Source organism: Bubalus kerabau, chromosome 2 (assembly GCF_029407905.1).
Source record: "Bubalus kerabau isolate K-KA32 ecotype Philippines breed swamp buffalo chromosome 2, PCC_UOA_SB_1v2, whole genome shotgun sequence".
Classification (NCBI taxonomy): domain Eukaryota; kingdom Metazoa; phylum Chordata; class Mammalia; order Artiodactyla; family Bovidae; genus Bubalus; species Bubalus kerabau.
In genome coordinates, this window is record NC_073625.1 from 153,118,412 (window position 1) to 153,133,810 (window position 15,399).

The window sequence follows — 15,399 nt, forward strand, 5'->3', positions numbered from 1 at the left end:
CACCTTGATAAAGATGGGCATTTATACAAGGACAGATGACTCAGATATCTTTGGCCCTAGCTACATGCGAAGCTCTCAGTATCCTCTGAATGTCTGCCCAGCCAGCAGCAAGGGGAACCCGAAGAACTGGGCCATGCAACCTGACCACCATGAACCGAATTGACTCCCTTTTCATGTCAATCATCCAAATCATAGGTTTGTATAGGTCAGCAAATTCTTTTAAAAATTATTTTAAGATCCCCATTCTTTATAGCCACTCATTTCTCTTCAAACACACAATCAATCTGTGATTATTCATTCAATATTTATTGGGTACACACAAAATGGCAAGTACTGTATATCTGCTACAAACAGAATAAGTGAGACTTCACCCTTTAAGAAGCAACTGAGGATTGAACTATTTTTAAAAATATTAAAAAAAAATACTCTATGATCAACCTTGCTATTTATAAAATATTTTATTATAAAAACAATATTAAAATGTTTAAAAATCATCTGAAACATTTACAAATCTGATTATGAATTTACTTTTGTTTATTTTCTATCTTTGTTTATATACATATATAATTTAATCTTGATACACTTTATTCATCAAACTTATATTGAGAACATAATATATGTAGATTTAATGCAAGATGTTGGCAATACATACAGTTCAATCAAAACAGTCTCCATTTTCAAGTAGTCTAATGAAGAAGATAAATACGTGGTGTGAATATTGTTATAAATAAGGTAATAGAACCTTAAGGAAGCACAGGAGCCATCAAAAATAAGGGTGAAATAGCACATTGTGTCCAGGGAACTGGAAGCATTTCTTAACTGGAGCTGAGAAGTGTGAGGGCAATAGAGTGAGGGGAGAGGATCTGCAGGTCAGTGTCCAGCACCGTGGCTCAAGCTTGGGGCATCCACATCATTTATCATCCACACTTGGACAGTTTTGAAAGTGGAAGTGTGGCCAATAATGAAGATTCCAGAAAACCGGTGTAAACAAAGATAGCCCTTGAATAATTGAACTATATGGTCTTACCCGGCTTCATGAGAGGACACTGGAGTCAGCTTCAGGATAAAAAATCAGAGGGCCAGATCTGCATGGCTGCTTCTCACATACTTCTACTGTCATTCACTGACATTCTCCTTTCCAGTCTTTCTAGAGGATAAACTAAGAAATCAGAGTTGTACACTAGAAGAAGCTGAATCCTAATCTGTCAATGAGGGAAACCAAATTGGGAAACCTACGTCATGCAGCAGAATCAGTCCTTAAAGACTCAGAAATAGACTGAATCAAGCCAGAAACTGGGCTAAGGGAAGATAATTAAAACAAAATGCTGAGGCCTTGTCAGTACAAGTGGGGGTAAAATACAGGACACCAGATAAGTGTGAATTGCAAAAGAACAATGAAGAACTTTTTAGTGTAAGTATGTTCCAAATATTAAATGGGGTATACCTAAAATAAAGGAGCATTCATTGCTTATCTTAAATTCAAATTTAATTGGTTGTTGTTTATTTTTATTTGCTGAATATAGCAACCTTACTTGGGATGGACACAGACCCCAGGAATGCTTCTCTACAAAGGAAAGAGAGAGGTGTAGAGAAAACAAATACTGGCTTCTCCCCTGTCCCTGCCTTGTGAGTTTCCAATGGTGTTTCTTACTAGCAGAATCTAACTGGAAGCCAACTGGCAAAAAAACACTTAGGAAATGTTGGATTTCAGGCCCCTAGTCACAGCAATACAGAGCAGAGGATAGAATAAGGCATCTGGAGATAACATAATTAGAAATCCTTTACATGAATGAAATAAAATTTTAGTTTAAAATACTTATGAAAACAAAGATGCCTCTTGGTTAATGTCTTTCTGGCCATGCTTTTGATTGCCTACTTTGGTGCTCAGACATTTTGACTACTTCTTTTGAAATGGGTAAAAGACAGCAATGATAACTGGAAAGTGCTGCTGCTGCTGCTGCTGCTAAGTCGCTTCAGTCGTGTCCGACTCTGTGCGACCCCATAGACGGCAGCCCACCAGGCTCCCGCGTCCCTGGGATTCTCCAGGCAAGAACACTGGAATGGGTTGCCATTTCCTTCTCCAGTACATGAAAGTGAAAAGTGAAAGTGAAGTCGCTCAGTTGTGTCCTACTCTTAGCGACCCCATGGCCTGCAGCCCAGCAGGTTCCTCCGTCCATGGAATTTTCCAGGCAAGAGTACTGGAGTGGGGTGCCATTGCTTTCTCCGACTGGAATGTGAGGTGTCATAAGAAAAAGAGGTCCACTCGGAAGTACCATAGGAATGCACAAGGACTGTTCATTCTGACCAGAAGTCCTTTTCAGGATGAGTGGCCTTTGAATGATATCTCATTTGCATAATGAAAGAGGAGGAAAGGGAAAGGCCTTCCCAGATGGACAATGAAATTGAAATCAGAGGAGAGGAAGTGTGCAGTGTGTTCTGAGAAGAGCTGAGGTTTGATATAGCTGAGTAAAGAGGATGTGTGGGTGTGGGATGGGGATCAAATCTGGTCATGTGTGAAGAGCACCTTGTTTGGAGGATGCTTGAATACCAAATTAACAATTTGGTTTTTGATCTGCCATATAATGCATAAGCAATGGGGACTCATTCAAAGACACTGAAGCCAAGGAAATAGTTAGATTTGAAGCACATGTATTTGAAGCCAGATTAATGGATGAGATTTCTCAGGAAGCAAATATAGAGAAATGGGTCTCAACCTTGTAGAGCCCATGGCCCTTATTGATAAACAATAAATATTCACAGATACCCATCTTGGGGAATCTTTATGACACTTACTATAGATCACTGCTTTCTTCTGCTTACCCCTGCCACATCCAGTTTTGTCAGTTTCTTTTTCTAGTACTTTGAAATAAATAATTAGCTTCTCTCTCCTAAATCAAAATATGTAATTCCAAAAACATTTTGTTTATCAAATTCTATTAATGCCATACTCATAAGCTATTTGGAGAAGGCAATGGCAACCCACTCCAGTACTCTTGCCTGGAAAATCCCATGGACGGAGGATCCTGGTAGGCTGCAGTCCATGGGGTCACGAAGAATCAGACATGACTGAGCGGCTTCATTTTCACTTTTCACTTTCCTGCATGGGAGAAGGACATGGCAACCCACTCCAGTGTTCTTGCCTGGAGAATCCCATGGAGAGAGGAGCCTGGTGGGCTGCCATCTACGGGGTTGCACAGAGTCGGACATGACTGAAGTGACTTAGCAGCAGCAGCAGCATAAGCTATTTGAGGTAATTGTTCAAAGTTATTTCATGAACAGTTTGGTAAAGCACATTATTTCTCATTGCAGTTAAAAAGAAATCAAAGTTGTAAGAGGACAGGGTGGGATAATAACATCTACATGATGTAGTTGTTATGACTTCATGCTTCTTCCAAGTAAAATGGAGCGGGACCCTATGGTCCTTGCCTTCCCCCACCTTCATCTCCTTTGTCTGCTTTTTGTCTGTGGAAAATTTTAGTCAAAGAATAAGTTTAATCAGATAAATGAGAAATGCAGAAACAAAGGAAAACAGTCAAAGGAGACAGTAATGATCATGTAGTCATTAAACCTAGTCAAGGGCCTTTAGTTCTTTCTCAAGGACTATAGATAATATTCTGGGCCATATTCATATTCTTATAGACACTGAAACCCCAGGGTGGAAAAGTTAACTACATGATGACCAGACTGTACCCAGGATATGAGCTTCCACAATTCTGAGAATTGGCCACAAAAAAATGGAAACAAATGGACCCTGGAACTGAAGATTGTTTTATTATTGGTCATGGGAATAGCAGACAGGTTTATATTTGCTTTGCCAAACGAATATTCATTGGAAGGACTGATGCTGAAGCTGAAGCTCCAATACTTTGGCCACCTGATACAGACGCATTGGAAAAGACTGATAACTCATTGGAAAAGACTCTGCGAAAGATTGAGGGCAGGAGGAGAAGGGGACCACAGAGGATGAGATGGTTGGATGGCATCACCAACTCAATGGACATGAGTTTGAGCAAACTCTGGGAAATAGTGAAGGACAGGGGATCGTGGTGTCCCACAGTCCATGGGGTCTCAAAGAGTTGTACACCACTTAGCAACAGAACAACAAAAACAATGAGATTTATTGTTAGCAACTTTTTTGAGAGGTAATGTAAAGTTGTATCTTGGCTCCTTGCAAAAGAGTACTATGCTCCATTTCCAGTGTCTGATGGTTAATTTTATGTGTCAATTTAAAGGGGTATGCCCAGGCAAAACATTACTTCAGGGTGTGTTAGTGAGAGTATTCCTGGAAGCGGTTAGCATTTGAGTTAGTAAACTGAGTAAAAAAGTTTGTCCTCACCAATGCAGGAGGGTATCATCCAATCCATCAAGCGCTTGATAGAACAAAAAGGCAACTGCTGCTGCTCAGTCACTTTCATCATGTCCAACCCTTTGTGACCCTATAGGCTGTAACCCACCAGCCTCCTCTGTCCATGGAATTCTCCAGGCAAGAATACTGGAGTAGGTTGCCATGCCCTCCTCCAGGGGATCTTCCCAACCAGGGATTGGACTTACATCTCTTGTGTTTCCTGCATTGGCAGGCAGATTCTTTACCTGGGAAGCGGGCACAGAGGCTACTAAGAAGCCTAGTGGAAGAATCTGTGACTCTGTCTCAGGTCAAGGGAGCCTTCCCAGGGCTGCTGCATCGTGCTGAGTCTGAGGCCCAGTGCATCATGCATGTTAGAGACAAATGGTAATCCAATATTCTCCAAGACTTGGACCTTTCTTGGCGAGTTCAGCTTGTGGGGGGCTTCCTTTCTTGAAAGCCACAGCTTTCTTTTCCATCAAAGTATTCCTCCTATGGAGAGTTGCTTCCCTAGAGGTTTGGGCAAAAATGGCCCTGAACAGAATCTTGATACCTTCTCTATGTCAGCTACCCTCCAGAGTTTCTATTTCAGGTTGGAGAACTGCCTCCATTCCTCAGATCATGTGTTGGAGCTAGCTGGCCAACATCAACCAGTTTGATGACCTGACCAAGCTTGTCCCCAGCTGGGGTTATTAGCTTCTTGCTTTTCCTCAAATGTTTACTGATGATGTTCGCTCCCACCCACATATACATGGTCTCCAGAATCCTTGTTACAGGCTCACAATAATCCAGTATCTGACACAGCCTATGAATAACAAACATCAGTTTCATAAGGAAAGAGGAGGGACATAACCTCTCAGCTGTGATCCAGAACACCAAATAAGTACATTTGTAGTATAGAAATAGCATAAAATACTAATTTAAATAATGTTCAGGGAGCCCCCAAATTATAAGCCAGTCACCCAAGAATCCCAAGTCACAGGGAAAGGCAAGGAAATTTGTAGACAATGTGACTGCATACCTACAAAACTCAGAGAACTGAACGACAAACGAAGACATTCTGGCCAAGACACAAGATCAACATACAAAGATAGTAGCATTCCTCATAGCCAGCAGTAACTGAGAAAAAACATTCTCAATAGCAATAAAAACTGTAAAATATTGAGCGGTAAACTCGGTAATATGTACACAAGGCCTGTATGAAGAAAATATTAAATCTTTACTGCTGGTCTTTAAAAAATCAGCCAAATAAAGAAAGAGATATAACATTGTAAAAATGCCAGTTCACTCCTAAAGTAATCTGTAAATTAAATTCAGCCTCAGTCGAAATCAACCAGTAACAAATATTTGTATAACATTTAATTATGAGTCAGTTACTATTTTAAGCATTGGAGGTACAGTGATGAGTGACACAGCACCTCTGCTCTCACGTTTACATTCTAATGCAAGGTGGGTGAAAGTCAAAGTCGCTCAGTCATTTCCAACTCTTTGCAACTATACACAGTCCATGAACTATACACAGTCCCTGGAATTCTCCAGGCCAGAATATTGGAGTGGGTAGCCTATCCCTTCTCCAGGGGATCTTCCCAACCCAGAGATGAAACCCAGGTCTGCTGATCCAGGGATCGAACTCAGGTCTCCTGCATTGCAGGCAGATTCTTTACCAGCTGAGCTACAAGGGAAGCCCAATGCAAGGTGGGAGCGGGGAGATAAATACATCAACAAATAAACAAGATGCAAGATTTCTTTCCTCATTCTGGGACCCAGGCTTATGGAGCAGCCACTGCCATGAACACTGCCAGTCACTATCTGAGGGATCTTACACAGCCAATTAAATGTTCTGGGCCACAGGCACCCCTTGCACTTCTGCTCACAATTCATGAGCCAAAATGAGTTCCATGGCCTCATGTGACCACGGGGAGGCAGGAAGTGCTGTCCCACTGTGCACCCAGCAAGGGGGCAAACCAGATCAGTTTGGCAAATAGTGTGAAGAACTACCTCATCCTAACGATGGTCTGATTTTTTTTTTTTAATCATTCTGCTTTTTAAGTTTAGATTCTTAATGTCTGGAATTTCTTTATGAACAGTATATCTGGTTTCCAAATGTATAGTAAATCTTTTCAATATTGCAAATTTAAAAGACCCCTACTTTTTAATAATTGTGTTTGGTTTCAAATAACAGACACCAGGAAAAAACCCAGGTGGTCAACAACTTAGAGGTTCTGTTTTGCTCGCATGCAGGGATTTTTTTTTTTTTTTTTTTTAAGGATAAGGACATATTGCCACTACTAGTAAATTTATTCGTGTATGTGATCAGATTTAAGATACAATTTGGAGGCAGTAGCCACAAGACTTGCTAATGAATTAGATATGAGTGAGAGAGCATTCAAGATATTAATAACTCCTAAGTTTTTTGACTAAACTAGGAGGATAATGATGCCATTTACTGAGAAGAGGGAGAACTGGGCTTTAAGGAGAAAAGCCATAGTTAAACTCTATGTCCTTTAATAAAATTTGACAAGCTGATTGAAATTTGGTATAGAAGAGAAAATAGGCAAAAAAAAAAAAAAACCACAAATAATCAATAATAAGCAGTTTAAAAACCTTTACATAGTGGGAGGTGCAGAGACAAGTACATCGTACACTGACACACACACACGCACACACGCACACACACACACACACAGTGTAAGTCAATCCCCAGGAGACAGGTAGCATAAGCATGAAAATATACAATTGTTGTTGTAAGCTACCAAGAATCTAAGTTTGTTCATTACTATTGCACAGCCTAGCTTATTCTGGTTGATATACTATGAAAACACACACACATCAGAAATGTGTGTGTGTACTTATAAAGAAAGTTTGCTAAGAGATATTATTAAGGGAAAGAAATTCTACAATAGTACAGCTGGTAAAATATTACTTTATGTTAACCTCCATCCCACAAAATAGTACACTATATGTTTCTCAGATATATGTATGTTAATGTAAGGAAAAAAAATCTAGAAAAAGACACATGAAACTGGTAAGAGTTTGTCTTCCTCTGAGGGAGGCTTGGTTATAAGGAGATTTTTGCTGTGTCTGCATTTAAAAAGTACAGTAAAAAAAAAAATTAACTAAAAAGTGCAAAACATTACAATATGAAATAAATTATATACTGTATATACACATTAAAAGAAAAGAAGAAGGGAATTCCCTGGCGGTTCAGTTGTTAGGACTTCAGCGCTTTCACTGCCAAGGACTCAGGTTCAATTCCTGGTCAGGGAACTAAGATCTTGAAAGCTGCACAGCATGGCCAAAAAGAAAATAGTAAGAAAGGAAGAAAAGGAGGGAGGGAAAGAAGAAGAAGTAAAAGGGTAAATGGTTACCAGGGTCTCTCCCACTCAGTTAAGGAAATAGAACATTGCCTATACCATGAAGACCTCTGGGGGCCCCTAAATGATTGTTTCCCCCTCCTCACCCAGAAAATAACTGTTAACCTGTAGCTAGTGTTACTCACTCCTTGCTTTTGGTTTTAGGTTTTTTTCTATAGGAAAAATATTCAGCATTATATAAGTAACATATAAAAAATAATACTTATTATTATTTTTACTATACTATACTCTTACTATACTATTAAGTATTAATTATTACTTAATTACTATACTTACTATAACTATTAAGTAATAATTATTTAATTACTATAACTTACTATAAATAAGTTACAGTACTATAACTTACTATATTACTATAAGTAAGTTATAGTACTATAACTAATAAGTAATAATTATTACTTAAGCTATATATTGTTTACTAAGTAATAAGACCTAAGTTATATATTACTAATGTATAAAAAGTAATATATATATTTCTAAGTAATATATCATTTAGTTTATTTTCTACTTTATTAATTTCTGTTTTTATCTTCATCATTTCCCACATTCTGCTTTTTCTGCTTTGTCTCTTGTTTTTGTTGCTTGTTTATAATATCGGAAAATGAGTTCTCATTTATTCTCATCTTTTTCTTTTCCATATAAGCATTTATCTGTAAATTCCCCCAAAGTAACATTTTAACTGCATGCCACACATTTTTACTCATTTTCTAATTACCATTGTAATTTTTTCCTTTGACCCTTCAGTTATTTAGAAGTTTTTTTCTAAATTTGCAAATATGTGGAAGTTTTATTATTTTTTTCTAGTTTAATTTTATGCTGGTCAAGAATACTGGTTCTTGGACATTTATTGAAATACTTTATGTCCTAGTATGTGGTAATTTTTTGTAAAAATTCCACATACATTTGAAAGGGATGTGTATTCTCTAATATTTGGGTACAATATTCTATGTCTGTTAGGCCAAGTTTTGTAATTGTTTCTCAGAACTTGTCTGCATGATCTATTGATCAAAGAAAGAAGAATGTTAAAATATTTCTAACAGTGATATGATCATTTCTTCTTCAACTTTTGACAATTTTGCATCCCATATGTTGAAAATATTTTAGGTGCTAACAAAGTTAAAATTTTTATATCTTGCCCATGGATTGAATTTTTTTTCAATATGTAGTGACCTAGTTGACCTCTAGCAATACTTTTTTTCTTGAAGTTTGTCTGTTTCTGCTTTAGCCATCTCAGTTTCCTTTTGGTTAGTGTTCGCTTGCATTCCTTTCAAACTTTCTGTGTTTGTTACGGTGAGATGTGTATCTTCTTGAAGCAAAAAGTTGAACTTTTAAAAAATTCAACTGCCAATCTTTGACTGCATCAGAAGAATGTAGTTTCTTGAGATTGGCTGTGATTTAGTTATCATTTTATTTTTATATTTTCCATGTACCCCACTTTTCAATGTTTTCACTCTTTGTTTTAGTTGACTATACTTTTTTCCTTTTTTTATTCTTTTTTCACCTTTATTGGTTTGGAAAGCATAGAATCAATTGTACTTCTTAATGGTTACTGAAAGAGGCAGAGTTCTGAGATAGCTCCTCCTGATTCCCATCCTGTCATGTATAATTCCCTTTCCATGAGTGTAGGTGGGGACTGTAAATATAATGGATATTACCATCTTGATTAAATCATATGGCAAAAGTGAAAGAATTTTGAAAATACAATTAAGGTTCCACTTTTGTTGACTTTGAGTTGATTAAAAGGGAGATTATCCTGGTTGAGCCTGACCTAATCAGGAGAACCTACTGTAGGAAAGGGTAGGTACTTCCAGAAAAGGGAAATTTGAAGCAGCAGACTTTTCTTGCTGGCCTGGAGGGACACAAAGAGTCATATCGTGACTTCCCTTGAGGGCAGTCTCTGGTAGCTGAGGCCTCTGGCCTACAACCACAAGACACTGAATACTGCCAGTAACCTGAATGAACTGGAAAAGGACCCTGAGTTCCCAGTGAGAATCCCAGCCTGGCCAACACCTTGATGGCAACCTTGTGAGAGAGACCCTGAGCAAAGGATTCAGCTATGCCCTGCCTGAGATCCTGACCCACAGAAACTGAGAAGCAGATATATATTATTCTCAGCAGATAAATTTGTGGGAATTTGCTAGGTAGCAATGCATATGAATGAATATACTTACCTTGGAAATTTTAAGTTTATATTTAACTTAATGCCTGAAGAATAATCAGTGTGGTTATCCACGCTTAGGAAAATTAAAGAACCTTAGAATGTTTTAATTGCTTCCACCACTCTCATTATACATTCTGTTGTTGTCTAGGTGTGTCTAGCTTCCCTTATTTAACCCTCAAAATAAACATTATCATTGGTTTATTCAATAAATGTTTGCTTAGATTTATCGACATGTTTACCATATTCTTTGCTCACTATTTTTTCTTATTCACTTTTCTCTTTCTGTGCTTTTTATCCCTCATCCTAAAGTGCATTCTCTAGATCTTCGAATAAAGGTTTGCTGTAATAAAAACTCTCAGTTTTTTCAGTCAGAAATTACTTAATTTTAACCTCATGTTTGAAAGATAATTTTGCTGCATATTATAGGATATTTTGACATTTATCTTCTCTCAGCACATTTAATGTACCATTCTGCTGTCTTCTGGCTTCCTTTGTTGCTATGGGAAAATCCTTCAGTCTAAATACAGTTCTTTTATAGATAACACTGTCTTTTTCTCTTCATGCTTCTAATATAGTCTTCTTCCTATGGCATTCTAAAATGTCACTCTAATATGACTAGTTGTGGATTTCTTTTTACTTACACTGTCTGCAGTTCTTTCTGTTTTCTGATCTGTGTATTGGTATTTCTCATCAAGAGATGAAAAGAAGAAATTCTCTCCTCAAATTTTAGGATTTTCAATATTATTTCTTGGAATAGTATAATTTCTCCCTTATTTGTTATCTCCTCCTGAAACTGCAATTAAACATTTCAGAACTTCTCTGTGTGTCTCTTAATATTTCTTTTGTAGTTTCATTCTCTTTGTCTTCTGAATTTGTTGTAATTTCCTCCAATCTATTATGTATTATTTCTTCAATTGAGCCTAATTGACTCTTCAAGATTTCCATTGAGTTTCTAATTTCAGTTATTACATCTTTAATATGTAGTAGTTCTTTTTGGTTCTTTTTCAAATCTCTGTGGCCAATTCTGATAATTTATAGTTTGGTATTCTTTCAATAATCTTTCATATACATTAAACATATTGGTACTTCTATTTTATTCTGTACCAGGTCATTCCATTATTTGAAGACTTTGATGCCTGACTTGGCATTGTGCTAGTTCTGCTATTTCCTCACATATTGCTTCCTCTTGGTATTAGGGACACTCCCAAGTACCTTTCTTAAAAGTCTTTTGTATTTATTTATTTCTGACTGGGCTGGGTCTTCGTTGCTGCGTGTGCTACTCTGCAGTTGCAGGGCACAGGCTTCTCATCTCAGTGGCTTCTTTTGTTACGGAGCACAGACTAGGGTGCACGGGCTTCGGCAGTTGCGGTACGCGGGCTCAGTAGTTGTGGCACACTGGCTTAGTTGCTTCACCTCATGTGAAATCTTCCTAGACCAGGGATGGAACCTCTGTCTCCTGCACTGGCAGGAGGATTCTTTACCACTGAGCCACGAAGGAAGCCCCAGCTTCATTTTTGGCCTGGGGCATTTTTTTTGAATGTACAGTTCTAAACACATGTGGAAGTAGGTTGATGAGTAAGAATTCTCAGGCCTTTCTCTTCTTGCTTCAGCTCTGCCCAGAGCCCAAGTGAGATTGGCAAATATTACCACTAACCCTCTGCTGTATGGGATTTTTCTAGTTCAGTCACCAGAAGAGTCATCCTTGAAGATACCCCATCCTAGCTCCCATCTTACTTTGGACCTTGGTATTCTCTTTGTCCCTGAAGCACTGGGCCCATTAAAACTTGGACTGTTGGCCACTAAGATCACGTAAACACTGAGGGCTTTGCTATCCCTCCAGATTTTGCTTTCTTTTCACCCAGCTTATAAAAAATTCCCTTAATTTCTTACCAGTTCAGCCTCAGACAAATATACATAAAATATTTTTGTTTGTTTTGATATTTTATATGGGATTTTTACATGTGCTATACTGGGAAGGATTTTACTTAAGGCCTAGTTCATCATATTACTAGAAATTGTTTACAGTTTTGTGAGAATGTACTCATATTTTAGAATTTTAAAGACATTTAAAATATTAGAGGAAAATGTTGAAGAATATGTTAATAACATTGGTGATACACAGCCTTCTTAAACTAAAATTCCAAAAATTATAAAGCCTATAAAGAGTTAATATTGATAGCTATACTTAATTAAATCAGCATTTCTGTATTAAAACACCTTAAATAAAATCAAAAGAACAAAAGAGCTTTAGGAAATATTAACAATATAGAATGAAAATTTCATATACATAATACCTAGTAAATTCATACGAGTCAACAAAGAAGAGGGGACACATGGTTTTGCAGCATTAGCCTGCTGTGGCTCCCTCTGCCTGGCAAATCAGTAAAGCTATTCTTAAAAGAAAAAGGAAATTCCCTGGTGGTCCAGTGGTTAGGACTCCATGCTCTCATGGCCGAGGGCCTGGGTTCTATCCCTGGTCAGGGAACTAACATCCCACAAGCCATACAACACAGCCAAAAAAAAAAAATGAATAAATAACAAAGATAAAAAAGACACACAAACAAATTAGAAAATGAGCTGAGGATATGAACAGACAATTCACAAGAGGATATACAGGTGGTGAGATATTATGTGAAAATATGCTGGATATCACTGGTCACTAGAGAAATGCATATTAAAATAGTAAGAAACTATTTTTCACCCATCAGACAAAAATTGATAATATGTTAGACTCAATCACTATTAGAGGGAGTACAAATTGATACCTGCCTTTTGGATGATAGTTTGGCAATGTATCTACTAAAATTTAAAATATATTATTTTGGGGGATTTTGAGCCAGTGGTTAGAGGATATACCCATTCCTGACAAATCCTCAGTAATTAGTAATTTCTTTATATAAATCAGTGAGTGAAAATTTTCTGAACTTCAAGAGACATATATCAGAAAAGTTTTTCAGAAAAGTCATTTTATTTCCTTTGCCAAATAATATTAAGTGCTCAGATATTACACACTTTGTTTTCTCACCACTTACATAGTGAAGTTTACCACATTAACTGTTGAGACATGTCCGTGGAGCAGATACAAGTCTTGAGGTCTATCACCTTGCCTATGACCTGGCAACTCTGATTCTCTTGATATGACCCACCTTCCCCTTCTTGAACAAGATGACAGACAGTAATGACTAATAACAACATTTCCTTTCTCATTCGGAGTATGGAAGGCCACTTCCTCTGTTCATTTATAAAGGTATCACAAAGTAGCAGGATGCAAAAATCTTTAAGACATAATGCAAATGCATGGGAAAGGGCTCTGAAGGATATTTTCCATACTGCTCTGCTGTGGAGAAAGACAACCACAGGATGGGATGTCAACGGGATGTTAAAGGACATCACGTGATTTTTATCTGTGGTCATACAACTTACATAAATTATCTCCTTGGATTGGGATAGTCTAAGTCTTGCCATGTCGTTCTGCCCTCATACATTTTAGCAAGCCTATGTGCTTTACAAGCAAGGAAACATTGCATGGCAAACGGCCAAGAAATCCTCCTTCTCAGGATATTCCCTAGAATTTACACGCACCCTTTAACCTAGCAAGTCAACCTCTAAGGATCTGTCATTAAAAAAAGCACTTGCACATGTCTCTAAAGAAACATGTAAATAAGTGGATGTTCATTGTTTATAAAAGTGAAAAATTACAAACAGTCTATAGTGTTATCAATAAGTGAGGTTGCTCAGTCGTGACCAACTGAGACCCCATGGACTATAGCCTACAAGGCTCCTCTGTCCATGGGATTTTCCAGGCAAGAGTACTGGAGTGGGTTGCTGTTTCCTTCTCCAAGGGATCTTCTCAACCCAGGGACTGAACCCGGGTCTCCTGCATTACAGGCAGATGTTTTACCGTCTGAGCTACCATAGGGTCATCAATAAAGAAGTTAAATATATTTTAGATGTATTTTCTTTCCTCTGTGCTACAGAATACTTACAGCAACTAAAACAAGAACAAGGGAGATGAATGGGCAGTGACATAAAAGGATATCAAGTAATTTAGTGGGGGGGAAAAAAGCAAGTTGTTAAACAGTACACAACAGCATAAAATTATTTAGGTTAAATATGTATAATATGTATATTAACATATATAATATGGTGGTAATAATGTATTAATACACACATTTATGTCTATTTTAGTAGGTACATAACGCATCTATCAGATCAGATCAGATCAGTTGCTCAGTCATGTCCGACTCTTTGCAACCCCATGAATCGCAGCACGCCAGGCCTCCCTGTCCATCACCAACTCCCAGAGTTCACTCAGACTCACGTCCATCGAGTCAGTGATGCCATCCAGCCATCTCATCCTCTGTCGACCCCCTCTCCTCCTGCCTTCAATCCCTCCCAGCATCAGAGTCTTTTCCAATGAGTCAACTCTTTGCATGAGGTGGCCAAAGTACTGCAGTTTCAGCTTTAGCATCATTCCTTCCAAAGAAATCCCAGGGCTGATCTCCTTCAGAATGGACTGGTTGGATCTCCTTGCAGTCCAAGGGACTCTCAAGAATCTTCTCCAACACCACAGTTCAAAAGCATCCATTCTTCGGCGCTCAGCCTTCTTCACAGTCCAACTTTCACATCCATACATGACCACAGGAAAAACCATAGCCTTGACTAGACGGACCTTTGTTGGCAAAGTAATGTCTCTGCTTTTGAATATGCCATCTAGGTTGGTCATAACTTTCCTTCCAAGGAGTAAGCGCCTTTTAATTTCATGGCTGCAGTCACCATCTGTAGTGATTTTGGAGCCCAGAAAAATAAAGTCTGACACTGTTTCCACTGTTTCCCCATCTATTTCCCATGAAGTGGTGGGACCAGATGCCATGATATTCGTTTTCTGAATGTTGAGCTTTAAGCCAACTTTTTCCCTGTCCACTTTCACTTTCATCAAGAGGCTTTTGAGTTCCTCTTCACTTTCTGCCATAAGGGTGGTGTCATCTGCATATCTGAGGTTATTGATATTTCTCCCGGCAATCTTGATTCCAGCTTGTGTTTCTTCCAGTCCAGCATTTCTCATGATGTACTCTGCATATAAGTTAAATAAACAGGGTGACAATATACAGCCTTGACGAACTCCTTTTCCTATTTGGAACCAGTCTGTTGTTCCATGTCCAGTTCTAACTGTTGCTTCCTGGCCTGCATATAAATTTCTCAAGAGGCAGGTCAGGTGGTCTGGTATTCCTATCTCTTTCAGAATTTTCCACAGTTTATTGTGATCCACACAGTCAAAGGCTTTGGCATAGTCAATAAAACAGAAATAGATGTTTTTCTGGAACTCTCTTGCTTTTTCTATGATCCAGCGGATGTTGGCAATTTGATTTCTGGTTCCTCTAGCTTTTCTAAAACCAGCTTGAACATCAGGAAGTCCATGGTTCACATATTGCTGAAGCCTGGCTTGGAGAACTTTGAGCATTACTTTACTAGCGTGTGAGATGAGTGCAATTGTGCAGTAGTTTGAGCATTCTTTGGCATTG

The 15,399-nt window shown here is 38.2% G+C and overlaps 1 long non-coding RNA gene across 1 annotated transcript in view; it reads right to left on the reverse strand.

Moving 5' to 3' along the window:
- Positions 1 to 513: 513 nt before the first annotated feature.
- LOC129643952 (uncharacterized) overlaps positions 514 to 15,399 on the reverse strand; it is a 29,794-nt gene continuing 14,908 nt past the window's right edge. Inside the window, exon 5 of the long non-coding RNA XR_008710625.1 lies at positions 514 to 1,159. This is a non-coding gene — a long non-coding RNA (uncharacterized LOC129643952). The remainder of the gene's footprint in view (positions 1,160 to 15,399) is intronic.